This window comes from Schistocerca gregaria, chromosome 5 (assembly GCF_023897955.1).
Source record: "Schistocerca gregaria isolate iqSchGreg1 chromosome 5, iqSchGreg1.2, whole genome shotgun sequence".
NCBI lineage: Eukaryota > Metazoa > Arthropoda > Insecta > Orthoptera > Acrididae > Schistocerca > Schistocerca gregaria.
In genome coordinates, this window is record NC_064924.1 from 244,516,621 (window position 1) to 244,534,654 (window position 18,034).

Sequence of the window (18,034 nt, forward strand, 5' to 3'; positions counted from 1 at the left end):
GTTGTGCACTGCTACAAAACAATATGCCCTGACGTATTTCACAACATTTCTGTCACTTCACACTGTTTTGTTATTTCCAGAGACTCTTTGGAAGTCTTCCTTGGCGCACTCTTTTCAAATTGAGCTCCTTAATATCGTATCTTACGATAGTTTAAAATCAGTATGGAAGCATCTATGTCACATGAGAAAGGTAGCATGAAAAAAAGGGCTGGCAGGGGTAGTGACAAGAAAGCAAGAAATGAAGACAGAGGGAAGCGGTCTCACCTGCCTGACACGCGTCGCGCTTCCAGATATTTGCGTAATTCGCACGGTGCATTCTCGGCTGTCCCCTTCCGTCCCGACTTGTCCCGACTTGTCCCGACTTGTCCCGACTGCCGCTCGCTGCCGCTCGGGTCGTGGTCCATATGACAGCACAAGTACGAGAAGCATCTGCGAGATGGGCGCGGGCCGAACCGACGTGTCCGAGGCGCCGTGTGCGGCCGTTCGGAGCTACCAGAGCCGCTCTGTGCTGCGCCGTGCCGTGGAAAGGTGCGAAAACATGCACACAAGACACAGGCTGTTCGGCAAAGTATCCATCTCTTGTAGCGACGAAAGGTAAATTTTTGTTTACAAATTTGCCGTTGTGCACTGCTACAAAATTGGAATTTAGCGCTCCTACAAAACAGTAGGCTCTGACGCATTTTAAGAGCACATCTGTCGATTCGCAGTGTTTCGTTATTTTCAACGAGTTCCTAGCACTCTTCCTCCGCGCATTCTTGTTCAAACTGAGTTCATTGCTGTAATTTCACATCTTACGTTTAATACAGTGGTTTAAAATGCTTGTGGAAGCATCTTTGTCGCACCTGAGAGTTTGTATGAAAAGAGGACTGGCAGGTGTAGTGACATAAAATTTAAAAGGAGAGAGGGAGCCAACAGCACCCGGTGTTCCCAGGCGGTCACCCATCCAAGTACTAACCGGGCCCGATGTTGCTTAACTTCGGTGATCGGACGAGAACCGGTGTATTCAACATGGTATGGCCGTTGGCGTCCTTATACAGTAGCCGCACGGCAGAAGAAGGCTTCGCCTCTCCTCCCAACACACGCAATCGCCGTTTTCGGTGGCACATTTGACGCAAAGCACGTCCTTCCACCTCGAAGGCGACGCGCAGTGCGGCGCGCCGCCACGTGGGTCAGACGCACAACACAGCTGCTCGTTGCACCGCCTGTCATTCGTTTGTTCGACAAAGTATCCATCTCTTGTAGCGACGAAAGGTAAATTTTTGTTTACAAATTTGCCGTTGTGCACTGCTACAAAACAATATGCCCTGACGTATTTCACAACATTTCTGTCACTTCACACTGTTTTGTTATTTCCAGAGACTCTTTGGAAGTCTTCCTTGGCGCACTCTTTTCAAATTGAGCTCCTTAATATCGTATCTTACGATAGTTTAAAATCAGTATGGAAGCATCTATGTCACATGAGAAAGGTAGCATGAAAAAAGGGCTGGCAGGGGTAGTGACAAGAAAGCAAGAAATGAAGACAGAGGGAAGCGGTCTCACCTGCCTGACACGCGTCGCGCTTCCAGATATTTGCGTAATTCGCACGGTGCATTCTCGGCTGTCCCCTTCCGTCCCGACTTGTCCCGACTTTGCTCGACTGCCGCTCGCTGCCGCTCGGGTCGTGGTCCATATGACAGCACAAGTACGAGAAGCATCTGCGAGATGGGCGCGGGCCGAACCGACGTGTCCGAGGCGCCGTGTGCGGCCGTTCGGAGCTACCAGAGCCGCTCTGTGCTGCGCCGTGCCGTGGAAAGGTGCGAAAACATGCACACAAGACACAGGCTGTTCGGCAAAGTATCCATCTCTTGTAGCGACGAAAGGTAAATTTTTGTTTACAAATTTGCCGTTGTGCACTGCTACAAAATTGGAATTTAGCGCTCCTACAAAACAGTAGGCTCTGACGCATTTTAAGAGCACATCTGTCGATTCGCAGTGTTTCGTTATTTTCAACGAGTTCCTAGCACTCTTCCTCCGCGCATTCTTGTTCAAACTGAGTTCATTGCTGTAATTTCACATCTTACGTTTAATACAGTGGTTTAAAATGCTTGTGGAAGCATCTTTGTCGCACCTGAGAGTTTGTATGAAAAGAGGACTGGCAGGTGTAGTGACATAAAATTTAAAAGGAGAGAGGGAGCCAACAGCACCCGGTGTTCCCAGGCGGTCACCCATCCAAGTACTAACCGGGCCCGATGTTGCTTAACTTCGGTGATCGGACGAGAACCGGTGTATTCAACATGGTATGGCCGTTGGCGTCCTTATACAGTAGCCGCACGGCAGAAGAAGGCTTCGCCTCTCCTCCCAACACACGCAATCGCCGTTTTCGGTGGCACATTTGACGCAAAGCACGTCCTTCCACCTCGAAGGCGACGCGCAGTGCGGCGCGCCGCCACGTGGGTCAGACGCACAACACAGCTGCTCGTTGCACCGCCTGTCATTCGTTTGTTCGACAAAGTATCCATCTCTTGTAGCGACGAAAGGTAAATTTTTGTTTACAAATTTGCCGTTGTGCACTGCTACAAAACAATATGCCCTGACGTATTTCACAACATTTCTGTCACTTCACACTGTTTTGTTATTTCCAGAGACTCTTTGGAAGTCTTCCTTGGCGCACTCTTTTCAAATTGAGCTCCTTAATATCGTATCTTACGATAGTTTAAAATCAGTATGGAAGCATCTATGTCACATGAGAAAGGTAGCATGAAAAAAAGGGCTGGCAGGGGTAGTGACAAGAAAGCAAGAAATGAAGACAGAGGGAAGCGGTGTCACCTGCCTGACACGCGTCGCGCTTCCAGATATTTGCGTAATTCGCACGGTGCATTCTCGGCTGTCCCCTTCCGTCCCGACTTGTCCCGACTTGTCCCGACTGCCGCTCGCTGCCGCTCGGGTCGTGGTCCATATGACAGCACAAGTACGAGAAGCATCTGCGAGATGGGCGCGGGCCGAACCGACGTGTCCGAGGCGCCGTGTGCGGCCGTTCGGAGCTACCAGAGCCGCTCTGTGCTGCGCCGTGCCGTGGAAAGGTGCGAAAACATGCACACAAGACACAGGCTGTTCGGCAAAGTATCCATCTCTTGTAGCGACGAAAGGTAAATTTTTGTTTACAAATTTGCCGTTGTGCACTGCTACAAAATTGGAATTTAGCGCTCCTACAAAACAGTAGGCTCTGACGCATTTTAAGAGCACATCTGTCGATTCGCAGTGTTTCGTTATTTTCAACGAGTTCCTAGCACTCTTCCTCCGCGCATTCTTGTTCAAACTGAGTTCATTGCTGTAATTTCACATCTTACGTTTAATACAGTGGTTTAAAATGCTTGTGGAAGCATCTTTGTCGCACCTGAGAGTTTGTATGAAAAGAGGACTGGCAGGTGTAGTGACATAAAATTTAAAAGAAGAGAGGGAGCCAACAGCACCCGGTGTTCCCAGGCGGTCACCCATCCAAGTACTAACCGGGCCCGATGTTGCTTAACTTCGGTGATCGGACGAGAACCGGTGTATTCAACATGGTATGGCCGTTGGCGTTCTTATACAGTAGCCGCACGGCAGAAGAAGGCTTCGCCTCTCCTCCCAACACACGCAATCGCCGTTTTCGGTGGCACATTTGACGCAAAGCACGTCCTTCCACCTCGAAGGCGACGCGCAGTGCGGCGCGCCGCCACGTGGGTCAGACGCACAACACAGCTGCTCGTTGCACCGCCTGTCATTCGTTTGTTCGACAAAGTATCCATCTCTTGTAGCGACGAAAGGTAAATTTTTGTTTACAAATTTGCCGTTGTGCACTGCTACAAAACAATATGCCCTGACGTATTTCACAACATTTCTGTCACTTCACACTGTTTTGTTATTTCCAGAGACTCTTTGGAAGTCTTCCTTGGCGCACTCTTTTCAAATTGAGCTCCTTAATATCGTATCTTACGATAGTTTAAAATCAGTATGGAAGCATCTATGTCACATGAGAAAGGTAGCATGAAAAAAGGGCTGGCAGGGGTAGTGACAAGAAAGCAAGAAATGAAGACAGAGGGAAGCGGTGTCACCTGCCTGACACGCGTCGCGCTTCCAGATATTTGCGTAATTCGCACGGTGCATTCTCGGCTGTCCCCTTCCGTCCCGACTTGTCCCGACTGCCGCTCGCTGCCGCTCGGGTCGTGGTCCATATGACAGCACAAGTACGAGAAGCATCTGCGAGATGGGCGCGGGCCGAACCGACGTGTCCGAGGCGCCGTGTGCGGCCGTTCGGAGCTACCAGAGCCGCTCTGTGCTGCGCCGTGCCGTGGAAAGGTGCGAAAACATGCACACAAGACACAGGCTGTTCGGCAAAGTATCCATCTCTTGTAGCGACGAAAGGTAAATTTTTGTTTACAAATTTGCCGTTGTGCACTGCTACAAAATTGGAATTTAGCGCTCCTACAAAACAGTAGGCTCTGACGCATTTTAAGAGCACATCTGTCGATTCGCAGTGTTTCGTTATTTTCAACGAGTTCCTAGCACTCTTCCTCCGCGCATTCTTGTTCAAACTGAGTTCATTGCTGTAATTTCACATCTTACGTTTAATACAGTGGTTTAAAATGCTTGTGGAAGCATCTTTGTCGCACCTGAGAGTTTGTATGAAAAGAGGACTGGCAGGTGTAGTGACATAAAATTTAAAAGGAGAGAGGGAGCCAACAGCACCCGGTGTTCCCAGGCGGTCACCCATCCAAGTACTAACCGGGACCGATGTTGCTTAACTTCGGTGATCGGACGAGAACCGGTGTATTCAACATGGTATGGCCGTTGGCGTCCTTATACAGTAGCCGCACGGCAGAAGAAGGCTTCGCCTCTCCTCCCAACACACGCAATCGCCGTTTTCGGTGGCACATTTGACGCAAAGCACGTCCTTCCACCTCGAAGGCGACGCGCAGTGCGGCGCGCCGCCACGTGGGTCAGACGCACAACACAGCTGCTCGTTGCACCGCCTGTCATTCGTTTGTTCGACAAAGTATCCATCTCTTGTAGCGAAAAAGGTAAATTTTTGTTTACAAATTTGCCGTTGTGCACTGCTACAAAACAATATGCCCTGACGTATTTCACAACATTTCTGTCACTTCACACTGTTTTGTTATTTCCAGAGACTCTTTGGAAGTCTTCCTTGGCGCACTCTTTTCAAATTGAGCTCCTTAATATCGTATCTTACGATAGTTTAAAATCAGTATGGAAGCATCTATGTCACATGAGAAAGGTAGCATGAAAAAAGGGCTGGCAGGGGTAGTGACAAGAAAGCAAGAAATGAAGACAGAGGGAAGCGGTCTCACCTGCCTGACACGCGTCGCGCTTCCAGATATTTGCGTAATTCGCACGGTGCATTCTCGGCTGTCCCCTTCCGTCCCGACTTGTCCCGACTTTGCTCGACTGCCGCTCGCTGCCGCTCGGGTCGTGGTCCATATGACAGCACAAGTACGAGAAGCATCTGCGAGATGGGCGCGGGCCGAACCGACGTGTCCGAGGCGCCGTGTGCGGCCGTTCGGAGCTACCAGAGCCGCTCTGTGCTGCGCCGTGCCGTGGAAAGGTGCGAAAACATGCACACAAGACACAGGCTGTTCGGCAAAGTATCCATCTCTTGTAGCGACGAAAGGTAAATTTTTGTTTACAAATTTGCCGTTGTGCACTGCTACAAAATTGGAATTTAGCGCTCCTACAAAACAGTAGGCTCTGACGCATTTTAAGAGCACATCTGTCGATTCGCAGTGTTTCGTTATTTTCAACGAGTTCCTAGCACTCTTCCTCCGCGCATTCTTGTTCAAACTGAGTTCATTGCTGTAATTTCACATCTTACGTTTAATACAGTGGTTTAAAATGCTTGTGGAAGCATCTTTGTCGCACCTGAGAGTTTGTATGAAAAGAGGACTGGCAGGTGTAGTGACATAAAATTTAAAAGGAGAGAGGGAGCCAACAGCACCCGGTGTTCCCAGGCGGTCACCCATCCAAGTACTAACCGGGCCCGATGTTGCTTAACTTTGGTGATCGGACGAGAACCGGTGTATTCAACATGGTATGGCCGTTGGCGTCCTTATACAGTAGCCGCACGGCAGAAGAAGGCTTCGCCTCTCCTCCCAACACACGCAATCGCCGTTTTCGGTGGCACATTTGACGCAAAGCACGTCCTTCCACCTCGAAGGCGACGCGCAGTGCGGCGCGCCGCCACGTGGGTCAGACGCACAACACAGCTGCTCGTTGCACCGCCTGTCATTCGTTTGTTCGACAAAGTATCCATCTCTTGTAGCGACGAAAGGTAAATTTTTGTTTACAAATTTGCCGTTGTGCACTGCTACAAAACAATATGCCCTGACGTATTTCACAACATTTCTGTCACTTCACACTGTTTTGTTATTTCCAGAGACTCTTTGGAAGTCTTCCTTGGCGCACTCTTTTCAAATTGAGCTCCTTAATATCGTATCTTACGATAGTTTAAAATCAGTATGGAAGCATCTATGTCACATGAGAAAGGTAGCATGAAAAAAAGGGCTGGCAGGGGTAGTGACAAGAAAGCAAGAAATGAAGACAGAGGGAAGCGGTCTCACCTGCCTGACACGCGTCGCGCTTCCAGATATTTGCGTAATTCGCACGGTGCATTCTCGGCTGTCCCCTTCCATCCCGACTTGTCCCGACTTGTCCCGACTGCCGCTCGCTGCCGCTCGGGTCGTGGTCCATATGACAGCACAAGTACGAGAAGCATCTGCGAGATGGGCGCGGGCCGAACCGACGTGTCCGAGGCGCCGTGTGCGGCCGTTCGGAGCTACCAGAGCCGCTCTGTGCTGCGCCGTGCCGTGGAAAGGTGCGAAAACATGCACACAAGACACAGGCTGTTCGGCAAAGTATCCATCTCTTGTAGCGACGAAAGGTAAATTTTTGTTTACAAATTTGCCGTTGTGCACTGCTACAAAATTGGAATTTAGCGCTCCTACAAAACAGTAGGCTCTGACGCATTTTAAGAGCACATCTGTCGATTCGCAGTGTTTCGTTATTTTCAACGAGTTCCTAGCACTCTTCCTCCGCGCATTCTTGTTCAAACTGAGTTCATTGCTGTAATTTCACATCTTACGTTTAATACAGTGGTTTAAAATGCTTGTGGAAGCATCTTTGTCGCACCTGAGAGTTTGTATGAAAAGAGGACTGGCAGGTGTAGTGACATAAAATTTAAAAGAAGAGAGGGAGCCAACAGCACCCGGTGTTCCCAGGCGGTCACCCATCCAAGTACTAACCGGGCCCGATGTTGCTTAACTTCGGTGATCGGACGAGAACCGGTGTATTCAACATGGTATGGCCGTTGGCGTTCTTATACAGTAGCCGCACGGCAGAAGAAGGCTTCGCCTCTCCTCCCAACACACGCAATCGCCGTTTTCGGTGGCACATTTGACGCAAAGCACGTCCTTCCACCTCGAAGGCGACGCGCAGTGCGGCGCGCCGCCACGTGGGTCAGACGCACAACACAGCTGCTCGTTGCACCGCCTGTCATTCGTTTGTTCGACAAAGTATCCATCTCTTGTAGCGACGAAAGGTAAATTTTTGTTTACAAATTTGCCGTTGTGCACTGCTACAAAACAATATGCCCTGACGTATTTCACAACATTTCTGTCACTTCACACTGTTTTGTTATTTCCAGAGACTCTTTGGAAGTCTTCCTTGGCGCACTCTTTTCAAATTGAGCTCCTTAATATCGTATCTTACGATAGTTTAAAATCAGTATGGAAGCATCTATGTCACATGAGAAAGGTAGCATGAAAAAAGGGCTGGCAGGGGTAGTGACAAGAAAGCAAGAAATGAAGACAGAGGGAAGCGGTCTCACCTGCCTGACACGCGTCGCGCTTCCAGATATTTGCGTAATTCGCACGGTGCATTCTCGGCTGTCCCCTTCCGTCCCGACTTGTCCCGACTGCCGCTCGCTGCCGCTCGGGTCGTGGTCCATATGACAGCACAAGTACGAGAAGCATCTGCGAGATGGGCGCGGGCCGAACCGACGTGTCCGAGGCGCCGTGTGCGGCCGTTCGGAGCTACCAGAGCCGCTCTGTGCTGCGCCGTGCCGTGGAAAGGTGCGAAAACATGCACACAAGACACAGGCTGTTCGGCAAAGTATCCATCTCTTGTAGCGACGAAAGGTAAATTTTTGTTTACAAATTTGCCGTTGTGCACTGCTACAAAATTGGAATTTAGCGCTCCTACAAAACAGTAGGCTCTGACGCATTTTAAGAGCACATCTGTCGATTCGCAGTGTTTCGTTATTTTCAACGAGTTCCTAGCACTCTTCCTCCGCGCATTCTTGTTCAAACTGAGTTCATTGCTGTAATTTCACATCTTACGTTTAATACAGTGGTTTAAAATGCTTGTGGAAGCATCTTTGTCGCACCTGAGAGTTTGTATGAAAAGAGGACTGGCAGGTGTAGTGACATAAAATTTAAAAGGAGAGAGGGAGCCAACAGCACCCGGTGTTCCCAGGCGGTCACCCATCCAAGTACTAACCGGGCCCGATGTTGCTTAACTTCGGTGATCGGACGAGAACCGGTGTATTCAACATGGTATGGCCGTTGGCGTCCTTATACAGTAGCCGCACGGCAGAAGAAGGCTTCGCCTCTCCTCCCAACACACGCAATCGCCGTTTTCGGTGGCACATTTGACGCAAAGCACGTCCTTCCACCTCGAAGGCGACGCGCAGTGCGGCGCGCCGCCACGTGGGTCAGACGCACAACACAGCTGCTCGTTGCACCGCCTGTCATTCGTTTGTTCGACAAAGTATCCATCTCTTGTAGCGAAAAAGGTAAATTTTTGTTTACAAATTTGCCGTTGTGCACTGCTACAAAACAATATGCCCTGACGTATTTCACAACATTTCTGTCACTTCACACTGTTTTGTTATTTCCAGAGACTCTTTGGAAGTCTTCCTTGGCGCACTCTTTTCAAATTGAGCTCCTTAATATCGTATCTTACGATAGTTTAAAATCAGTATGGAAGCATCTATGTCACATGAGAAAGGTAGCATGAAAAAAGGGCTGGCAGGGGTAGTGACAAGAAAGCAAGAAATGAAGACAGAGGGAAGCGGTCTCACCTGCCTGACACGCGTCGCGCTTCCAGATATTTGCGTAATTCGCACGGTGCATTCTCGGCTGTCCCCTTCCGTCCCGACTTGTCCCGACTTTGCTCGACTGCCGCTCGCTGCCGCTCGGGTCGTGGTCCATATGACAGCACAAGTACGAGAAGCATCTGCGAGATGGGCGCGGGCCGAACCGACGTGTCCGAGGCGCCGTGTGCGGCCGTTCGGAGCTACCAGAGCCGCTCTGTGCTGCGCCGTGCCGTGGAAAGGTGCGAAAACATGCACACAAGACACAGGCTGTTCGGCAAAGTATCCATCTCTTGTAGCGACGAAAGGTAAATTTTTGTTTACAAATTTGCCGTTGTGCACTGCTACAAAATTGGAATTTAGCGCTCCTACAAAACAGTAGGCTCTGACGCATTTTAAGAGCACATCTGTCGATTCGCAGTGTTTCGTTATTTTCAACGAGTTCCTAGCACTCTTCCTCCGCGCATTCTTGTTCAAACTGAGTTCATTGGTGTAATTTCACATCTTACGTTTAATACAGTGGTTTAAAATGCTTGTGGAAGCATCTTTGTCGCACCTGAGAGTTTGTATGAAAAGAGGACTGGCAGGTGTAGTGACATAAAATTTAAAAGGAGAGAGGGAGCCAACAGCACCCGGTGTTCCCAGGCGGTCACCCATCCAAGTACTAACCGGGCCCGATTTGCTTAACTTTGGTGATCGGACGAGAACCGGTGTATTCAACATGGTATGGCCGTTGGCGTCCTTATACAGTAGCCGCACGGCAGAAGAAGGCTTCGCCTCTCCTCCCAACACACGCAATCGCCGTTTTCGGTGGCACATTTGACGCAAAGCACGTCCTTCCACCTCGAAGGCGACGCGCAGTGCGGCGCGCCGCCACGTGGGTCAGACGCACAACACAGCTGCTCGTTGCACCGCCTGTCATTCGTTTGTTCGACAAAGTATCCATCTCTTGTAGCGACGAAAGGTAAATTTTTGTTTACAAATTTGCCGTTGTGCACTGCTACAAAACAATATGCCCTGACGTATTTCACAACATTTCTGTCACTTCACACTGTTTTGTTATTTCCAGAGACTCTTTGGAAGTCTTCCTTGGCGCACTCTTTTCAAATTGAGCTCCTTAATATCGTATCTTACGATAGTTTAAAATCAGTATGGAAGCATCTATGTCACATGAGAAAGGTAGCATGAAAAAAAGGGCTGGCAGGGGTAGTGACAAGAAAGCAAGAAATGAAGACAGAGGGAAGCGGTCTCACCTGCCTGACACGCGTCGCGCTTCCAGATATTTGCGTAATTCGCACGGTGCATTCTCGGCTGTCCCCTTCCATCCCGACTTGTCCCGACTTGTCCCGACTGCCGCTCGCTGCCGCTCGGGTCGTGGTCCATATGACAGCACAAGTACGAGAAGCATCTGCGAGATGGGCGCGGGCCGAACCGACGTGTCCGAGGCGCCGTGTGCGGCCGTTCGGAGCTACCAGAGCCGCTCTGTGCTGCGCCGTGCCGTGGAAAGGTGCGAAAACATGCACACAAGACACAGGCTGTTCGGCAAAGTATCCATCTCTTGTAGCGACGAAAGGTAAATTTTTGTTTACAAATTTGCCGTTGTGCACTGCTACAAAATTGGAATTTAGCGCTCCTACAAAACAGTAGGCTCTGACGCATTTTAAGAGCACATCTGTCGATTCGCAGTGTTTCGTTATTTTCAACGAGTTCCTAGCACTCTTCCTCCGCGCATTCTTGTTCAAACTGAGTTCATTGCTGTAATTTCACATCTTACGTTTAATACAGTGGTTTAAAATGCTTGTGGAAGCATCTTTGTCGCACCTGAGAGTTTGTATGAAAAGAGGACTGGCAGGTGTAGTGACATAAAATTTAAAAGGAGAGAGGGAGCCAACAGCACCCGGTGTTCCCAGGCGGTCACCCATCCAAGTACTAACCGGGCCCGATGTTGCTTAACTTCGGTGATCGGACGAGAACCGGTGTATTCAACATGGTATGGCCGTTGGCGTCCTTATACAGTAGCCGCACGGCAGAAGAAGGCTTCGCCTCTCCTCCCAACACACGCAATCGCCGTTTTCGGTGGCACATTTGACGCAAAGCACGTCCTTCCACCTCGAAGGCGACGCGCAGTGCGGCGCGCCGCCACGTGGGTCAGACGCACAACACAGCTGCTCGTTGCACCGCCTGTCATTCGTTTGTTCGACAAAGTATCCATCTCTTGTAGCGACGAAAGGTAAATTTTTGTTTACAAATTTGCCGTTGTGCACTGCTACAAAACAATATGCCCTGACGTATTTCACAACATTTCTGTCACTTCACACTGTTTTGTTATTTCCAGAGACTCTTTGGAAGTCTTCCTTGGCGCACTCTTTTCAAATTGAGCTCCTTAATATCGTATCTTACGATAGTTTAAAATCAGTATGGAAGCATCTATGTCACATGAGAAAGGTAGCATGAAAAAAGGGCTGGCAGGGGTAGTGACAAGAAAGCAAGAAATGAAGACAGAGGGAAGCGGTCTCACCTGCCTGACACGCGTCGCGCTTCCAGATATTTGCGTAATTCGCACGGTGCATTCTCGGCTGTCCCCTTCCGTCCCGACTTGTCCCGACTTTGCTCGACTGCCGCTCGCTGCCGCTCGGGTCGTGGTCCATATGACAGCACAAGTACGAGAAGCATCTGCGAGATGGGCGCGGGCCGAACCGACGTGTCCGAGGCGCCGTGTGCGGCCGTTCGGAGCTACCAGAGCCGCTCTGTGCTGCGCCGTGCCGTGGAAAGGTGCGAAAACATGCACACAAGACACAGGCTGTTCGGCAAAGTATCCATCTCTTGTAGCGACGAAAGGTAAATTTTTGTTTACAAATTTGCCGTTGTGCACTGCTACAAAATTGGAATTTAGCGCTCCTACAAAACAGTAGGCTCTGACGCATTTTAAGAGCACATCTGTCGATTCGCAGTGTTTCGTTATTTTCAACGAGTTCCTAGCACTCTTCCTCCGCGCATTCTTGTTCAAACTGAGTTCATTGCTGTAATTTCACATCTTACGTTTAATACAGTGGTTTAAAATGCTTGTGGAAGCATCTTTGTCGCACCTGAGAGTTTGTATGAAAAGAGGACTGGCAGGTGTAGTGACATAAAATTTAAAAGGAGAGAGGGAGCCAACAGCACCCGGTGTTCCCAGGCGGTCACCCATCCAAGTACTAACCGGGCCCGATGTTGCTTAACTTCGGTGATCGGACGAGAACCGGTGTATTCAACATGGTATGGCCGTTGGCGTCCTTATACAGTAGCCGCACGGCAGAAGAAGGCTTCGCCTCTCCTCCCAACACACGCAATCGCCGTTTTCGGTGGCACATTTGACGCAAAGCACGTCCTTCCACCTCGAAGGCGACGCGCAGTGCGGCGCGCCGCCACGTGGGTCAGACGCACAACACAGCTGCTCGTTGCACCGCCTGTCATTCGTTTGTTCGACAAAGTATCCATCTCTTGTAGCGACGAAAGGTAAATTTTTGTTTACAAATTTGCCGTTGTGCACTGCTACAAAACAATATGCCCTGACGTATTTCACAACATTTCTGTCACTTCACACTGTTTTGTTATTTCCAGAGACTCTTTGGAAGTCTTCCTTGGCGCACTCTTTTCAAATTGAGCTCCTTAATATCGTATCTTACGATAGTTTAAAATCAGTATGGAAGCATCTATGTCACATGAGAAAGGTAGCATGAAAAAAGGGCTGGCAGGGGTAGTGACAAGAAAGCAAGAAATGAAGACAGAGGGAAGCGGTCTCACCTGCCTGACACGCGTCGCGCTTCCAGATATTTGCGTAATTCGCACGGTGCATTCTCGGCTGTCCCCTTCCGTCCCGACTTGTCCCGACTTTGCTCGACTGCCGCTCGCTGCCGCTCGGGTCGTGGTCCATATGACAGCACAAGTACGAGAAGCATCTGCGAGATGGGCGCGGGCCGAACCGACGTGTCCGAGGCGCCGTGTGCGGCCGTTCGGAGCTACCAGAGCCGCTCTGTGCTGCGCCGTGCCGTGGAAAGGTGCGAAAACATGCACACAAGACACAGGCTGTTCGGCAAAGTATCCATCTCTTGTAGCGACGAAAGGTAAATTTTTGTTTACAAATTTGCCGTTGTGCACTGCTACAAAATTGGAATTTAGCGCTCCTACAAAACAGTAGGCTCTGACGCATTTTAAGAGCACATCTGTCGATTCGCAGTGTTTCGTTATTTTCAACGAGTTCCTAGCACTCTTCCTCCGCGCATTCTTGTTCAAACTGAGTTCATTGCTGTAATTTCACATCTTACGTTTAATACAGTGGTTTAAAATGCTTGTGGAAGCATCTTTGTCGCACCTGAGAGTTTGTATGAAAAGAGGACTGGCAGGTGTAGTGACATAAAATTTAAAAGGAGAGAGGGAGCCAACAGCACCCGGTGTTCCCAGGCGGTCACCCATCCAAGTACTAACCGGGCCCGATGTTGCTTAACTTCGGTGATCGGACGAGAACCGGTGTATTCAACATGGTATGGCCGTTGGCGTCCTTATACAGTAGCCGCACGGCAGAAGAAGGCTTCGCCTCTCCTCCCAACACACGCAATCGCCGTTTTCGGTGGCACATTTGACGCAAAGCACGTCCTTCCACCTCGAAGGCGACGCGCAGTGCGGCGCGCCGCCACGTGGGTCAGACGCACAACACAGCTGCTCGTTGCACCGCCTGTCATTCGTTTGTTCGACAAAGTATCCATCTCTTGTAGCGACGAAAGGTAAATTTTTGTTTACAAATTTGCCGTTGTGCACTGCTACAAAACAATATGCCCTGACGTATTTCACAACATTTCTGTCACTTCACACTGTTTTGTTATTTCCAGAGACTCTTTGGAAGTCTTCCTTGGCGCACTCTTTTCAAATTGAGCTCCTTAATATCGTATCTTACGATAGTTTAAAATCAGTATGGAAGCATCTATGTCACATGAGAAAGGTAGCATGAAAAAAAGGGCTGGCAGGGGTAGTGACAAGGAAGCAAGAAATGAAGACAGAGGGAAGCGGTCTCACCTGCCTGACACGCGTCGCGCTTCCAGATATTTGCGTAATTCGCACGGTGCATTCTCGGCTGTCCCCTTCCGTCCCGACTTGTCCCGACTTTGCTCGACTGCCGCTCGCTGCCGCTCGGGTCGTGGTCCATATGACAGCACAAGTACGAGAAGCATCTGCGAGATGGGCGCGGGCCGAACCGACGTGTCCGAGGCGCCGTGTGCGGCCGTTCGGAGCTACCAGAGCCGCTCTGTGCTGCGCCGTGCCGTGGAAAGGTGCGAAAACATGCACACAAGACACAGGCTGTTCGGCAAAGTATCCATCTCTTGTAGCGACGAAAGGTAAATTTTTGTTTACAAATTTGCCGTTGTGCACTGCTACAAAATTGGAATTTAGCGCTCCTACAAAACAGTAGGCTCTGACGCATTTTAAGAGCACATCTGTCGATTCGCAGTGTTTCGTTATTTTCAACGAGTTCCTAGCACTCTTCCTCCGCGCATTCTTGTTCAAACTGAGTTCATTGCTGTAATTTCACATCTTACGTTTAATACAGTGGTTTAAAATGCTTGTGGAAGCATCTTTGTCGCACCTGAGAGTTTGTATGAAAAGAGGACTGGCAGGTGTAGTGACATAAAATTTAAAAGAAGAGAGGGAGCCAACAGCACCCGGTGTTCCCAGGCGGTCACCCATCCAAGTACTAACCGGGCCCGATGTTGCTTAACTTCGGTGATCGGACGAGAACCGGTGTATTCAACATGGTATGGCCGTTGGCGTCCTTATACAGTAGCCGCACGGCAGAAGAAGGCTTCGCCTCTCCTCCCAACACACGCAATCGCCGTTTTCGGTGGCACATTTGACGCAAAGCACGTCCTTCCACCTCGAAGGCGACGCGCAGTGCGGCGCGCCGCCACGTGGGTCAGACGCACAACACAGCTGCTCGTTGCACCGCCTGTCATTCGTTTGTTCGACAAAGTATCCATCTCTTGTAGCGACGAAAGGTAAATTTTTGTTTACAAATTTGCCGTTGTGCACTGCTACAAAACAATATGCCCTGACGTATTTCACAACATTTCTGTCACTTCACACTGTTTTGTTATTTCCAGAGACTCTTTGGAAGTCTTCCTTGGCGCACTCTTTTCAAATTGAGCTCCTTAATATCGTATCTTACGATAGTTTAAAATCAGTATGGAAGCATCTATGTCACATGAGAAAGGTAGCATGAAAAAAGGGCTGGCAGGGGTAGTGACAAGAAAGCAAGAAATGAAGACAGAGGGAAGCGGTCTCACCTGCCTGACACGCGTCGCGCTTCCAGATATTTGCGTAATTCGCACGGTGCATTCTCGGCTGTCCCCTTCCGTCCCGACTTGTCCCGACTTTGCTCGACTGCCGCTCGCTGCCGCTCGGGTCGTGGTCCATATGACAGCACAAGTACGAGAAGCATCTGCGAGATGGGCGCGGGCCGAACCGACGTGTCCGAGGCGCCGTGTGCGGCCGTTCGGAGCTACCAGAGCCGCTCTGTGCTGCGCCGTGCCGTGGAAAGGTGCGAAAACATGCACACAAGACACAGGCTGTTCGGCAAAGTATCCATCTCTTGTAGCGACGAAAGGTAAATTTTTGTTTACAAATTTGCCGTTGTGCACTGCTACAAAATTGGAATTTAGCGCTCCTACAAAACAGTAGGCTCTGACGCATTTTAAGAGCACATCTGTCGATTCGCAGTGTTTCGTTATTTTCAACGAGTTCCTAGCACTCTTCCTCCGCGCATTCTTGTTCAAACTGAGTTCATTGCTGTAATTTCACATCTTACGTTTAATACAGTGGTTTAAAATGCTTGTGGAAGCATCTTTGTCGCACCTGAGAGTTTGTATGAAAAGAGGACTGGCAGGTGTAGTGACATAAAATTTAAAAGAAGAGAGGGAGCCAACAGCACCCGGTGTTCCCAGGCGGTCACCCATCCAAGTACTAACCGGGCCCGATGTTGCTTAACTTCGGTGATCGGACGAGAACCGGTGTATTCAACATGGTATGGCCGTTGGCGTCCTTATACAGTAGCCGCACGGCAGAAGAAGGCTTCGCCTCTCCTCCCAACACACGCAATCGCCGTTTTCGGTGGCACATTTGACGCAAAGCACGTCCTTCCACCTCGAAGGCGACGCGCAGTGCGGCGCGCCGCCACGTGGGTCAGACGCACAACACAGCTGCTCGTTGCACCGCCTGTCATTCGTTTGTTCGACAAAGTATCCATCTCTTGTAGCGACGAAAGGTAAATTTTTGTTTACAAATTTGCCGTTGTGCACTGCTACAAAACAATATGCCCTGACGTATTTCACAACATTTCTGTCACTTCACACTGTTTTGTTATTTCCAGAGACTCTTTGGAAGTCTTCCTTGGCGCACTCTTTTCAAATTGAGCTCCTTAATATCGTATCTTACGATAGTTTAAAATCAGTATGGAAGCATCTATGTCACATGAGAAAGGTAGCATGAAAAAAGGGCTGGCAGGGGTAGTGACAAGAAAGCAAGAAATGAAGACAGAGGGAAGCGGTCTCACCTGCCTGACACGCGTCGCGCTTCCAGATATTTGCGTAATTCGCACGGTGCATTCTCGGCTGTCCCCTTCCGTCCCGACTTGTCCCGACTTTGCTCGACTGCCGCTCGCTGCCGCTCGGGTCGTGGTCCATATGACAGCACAAGTACGAGAAGCATCTGCGAGATGGGCGCGGGCCGAACCGACGTGTCCGAGGCGCCGTGTGCGGCCGTTCGGAGCTACCAGAGCCGCTCTGTGCTGCGCCGTGCCGTGGAAAGGTGCGAAAACATGCACACAAGACACAGGCTGTTCGGCAAAGTATCCATCTCTTGTAGCGACGAAAGGTAAATTTTTGTTTACAAATTTGCCGTTGTGCACTGCTACAAAATTGGAATTTAGCGCTCCTACAAAACAGTAGGCTCTGACGCATTTTAAGAGCACATCTGTCGATTCGCAGTGTTTCGTTATTTTCAACGAGTTCCTAGCACTCTTCCTCCGCGCATTCTTGTTCAAACTGAGTTCATGGCTGTAATTTCACATCTTACGTTTAATACAGTGGTTTAAAATGCTTGTGGAAGCATCTTTGTCGCACCTGAGAGTTTGTATGAAAAGAGGACTGGCAGGTGTAGTGACATAAAATTTAAAAGAAGAGAGGGAGCCAACAGCACCCGGTGTTCCCAGGCGGTCACCCATCCAAGTACTAACCGGGCCCGATGTTGCTTAACTTCGGTGATCGGACGAGAACCGGTGTATTCAACATGGTATGGCCGTTGGCGTCCTTATACAGTAGCCGCACGGCAGAAGAAGGCTTCGCCTCTCCTCCCAACACACGCAATCGCCGTTTTCGGTGGCACATTTGACGCAAAGCACGTCCTTCCACCTCGAAGGCGACGCGCAGTGCGGCGCGCCGCCACGTGGGTCAGACGCACAACACAGCTGCTCGTTGCACCGCCTGTCATTCGTTTGTTCGACAAAGTATCCATCTCTTGTAGCGACGAAAGGTAAATTTTTGTTTACAAATTTGCCGTTGTGCACTGCTACAAAACAATATGCCCTGACGTATTTCACAACATTTCTGTCACTTCACACTGTTTTGTTATTTCCAGAGACTCTTTGGAAGTCTTCCTTGGCGCACTCTTTTCAAATTGAGCTCCTTAATATCGTATCTTACGATAGTTTAAAATCAGTATGGAAGCATCTATGTCACATGAGAAAGGTAGCATGAAAAAAAGGGCTGGCAGGGGTAGTGACAAGAAAGCAAGAAATGAAGACAGAGGGAAGCGGTCTCACCTGCCTGACACGCGTCGCGCTTCCAGATATTTGCGTAATTCGCACGGTGCATTCTCGGCTGTCCCCTT

General features: G+C 49.8%; 14 non-coding genes across 14 annotated transcripts; all 14 read right to left on the reverse strand.

Moving 5' to 3' along the window:
• Positions 1-906: 906 nt before the first annotated feature.
• Positions 907-1,025, reverse strand: LOC126273578 (5S ribosomal RNA). The gene has a single exon (XR_007549425.1). It is a non-coding gene; the product is annotated as a 5S ribosomal RNA (ribosomal RNA).
• Positions 1,026-2,171: 1,146 nt separating this feature from the next.
• LOC126273579 (5S ribosomal RNA) lies at positions 2,172-2,290 on the reverse strand. Its single transcript, XR_007549426.1, has one exon. It is a non-coding gene; the product is annotated as a 5S ribosomal RNA (ribosomal RNA).
• Positions 2,291-3,437: 1,147 nt separating this feature from the next.
• Positions 3,438-3,556, reverse strand: LOC126273580 (5S ribosomal RNA). Its single transcript, XR_007549427.1, has one exon. It is a non-coding gene; the product is annotated as a 5S ribosomal RNA (ribosomal RNA).
• Positions 3,557-4,692: 1,136 nt separating this feature from the next.
• On the reverse strand, positions 4,693-4,811 carry LOC126274066 (5S ribosomal RNA). Its single transcript, XR_007549896.1, has one exon. It is a non-coding gene; the product is annotated as a 5S ribosomal RNA (ribosomal RNA).
• A 1,145-nt stretch (positions 4,812-5,956) lies between these two features.
• LOC126274038 (5S ribosomal RNA) lies at positions 5,957-6,075 on the reverse strand. Its single transcript, XR_007549868.1, has one exon. It is a non-coding gene; the product is annotated as a 5S ribosomal RNA (ribosomal RNA).
• A 1,147-nt stretch (positions 6,076-7,222) lies between these two features.
• On the reverse strand, positions 7,223-7,341 carry LOC126273581 (5S ribosomal RNA). Its single transcript, XR_007549428.1, has one exon. It is a non-coding gene; the product is annotated as a 5S ribosomal RNA (ribosomal RNA).
• Positions 7,342-8,477: 1,136 nt separating this feature from the next.
• Positions 8,478-8,596, reverse strand: LOC126273582 (5S ribosomal RNA). The gene has a single exon (XR_007549429.1). It is a non-coding gene; the product is annotated as a 5S ribosomal RNA (ribosomal RNA).
• Positions 8,597-9,741: 1,145 nt separating this feature from the next.
• LOC126274309 (5S ribosomal RNA) lies at positions 9,742-9,859 on the reverse strand. The gene has a single exon (XR_007550136.1). It is a non-coding gene; the product is annotated as a 5S ribosomal RNA (ribosomal RNA).
• Positions 9,860-11,006: 1,147 nt separating this feature from the next.
• LOC126273583 (5S ribosomal RNA) lies at positions 11,007-11,125 on the reverse strand. The gene has a single exon (XR_007549430.1). It is a non-coding gene; the product is annotated as a 5S ribosomal RNA (ribosomal RNA).
• A 1,146-nt stretch (positions 11,126-12,271) lies between these two features.
• On the reverse strand, positions 12,272-12,390 carry LOC126273585 (5S ribosomal RNA). Its single transcript, XR_007549431.1, has one exon. It is a non-coding gene; the product is annotated as a 5S ribosomal RNA (ribosomal RNA).
• Positions 12,391-13,536: 1,146 nt separating this feature from the next.
• LOC126273587 (5S ribosomal RNA) lies at positions 13,537-13,655 on the reverse strand. Its single transcript, XR_007549433.1, has one exon. It is a non-coding gene; the product is annotated as a 5S ribosomal RNA (ribosomal RNA).
• Positions 13,656-14,802: 1,147 nt separating this feature from the next.
• Positions 14,803-14,921, reverse strand: LOC126273588 (5S ribosomal RNA). Its single transcript, XR_007549434.1, has one exon. It is a non-coding gene; the product is annotated as a 5S ribosomal RNA (ribosomal RNA).
• A 1,146-nt stretch (positions 14,922-16,067) lies between these two features.
• Positions 16,068-16,186, reverse strand: LOC126273589 (5S ribosomal RNA). Its single transcript, XR_007549436.1, has one exon. It is a non-coding gene; the product is annotated as a 5S ribosomal RNA (ribosomal RNA).
• A 1,146-nt stretch (positions 16,187-17,332) lies between these two features.
• Positions 17,333-17,451, reverse strand: LOC126273590 (5S ribosomal RNA). Its single transcript, XR_007549437.1, has one exon. It is a non-coding gene; the product is annotated as a 5S ribosomal RNA (ribosomal RNA).
• Positions 17,452-18,034: the final 583 nt, after the last annotated feature.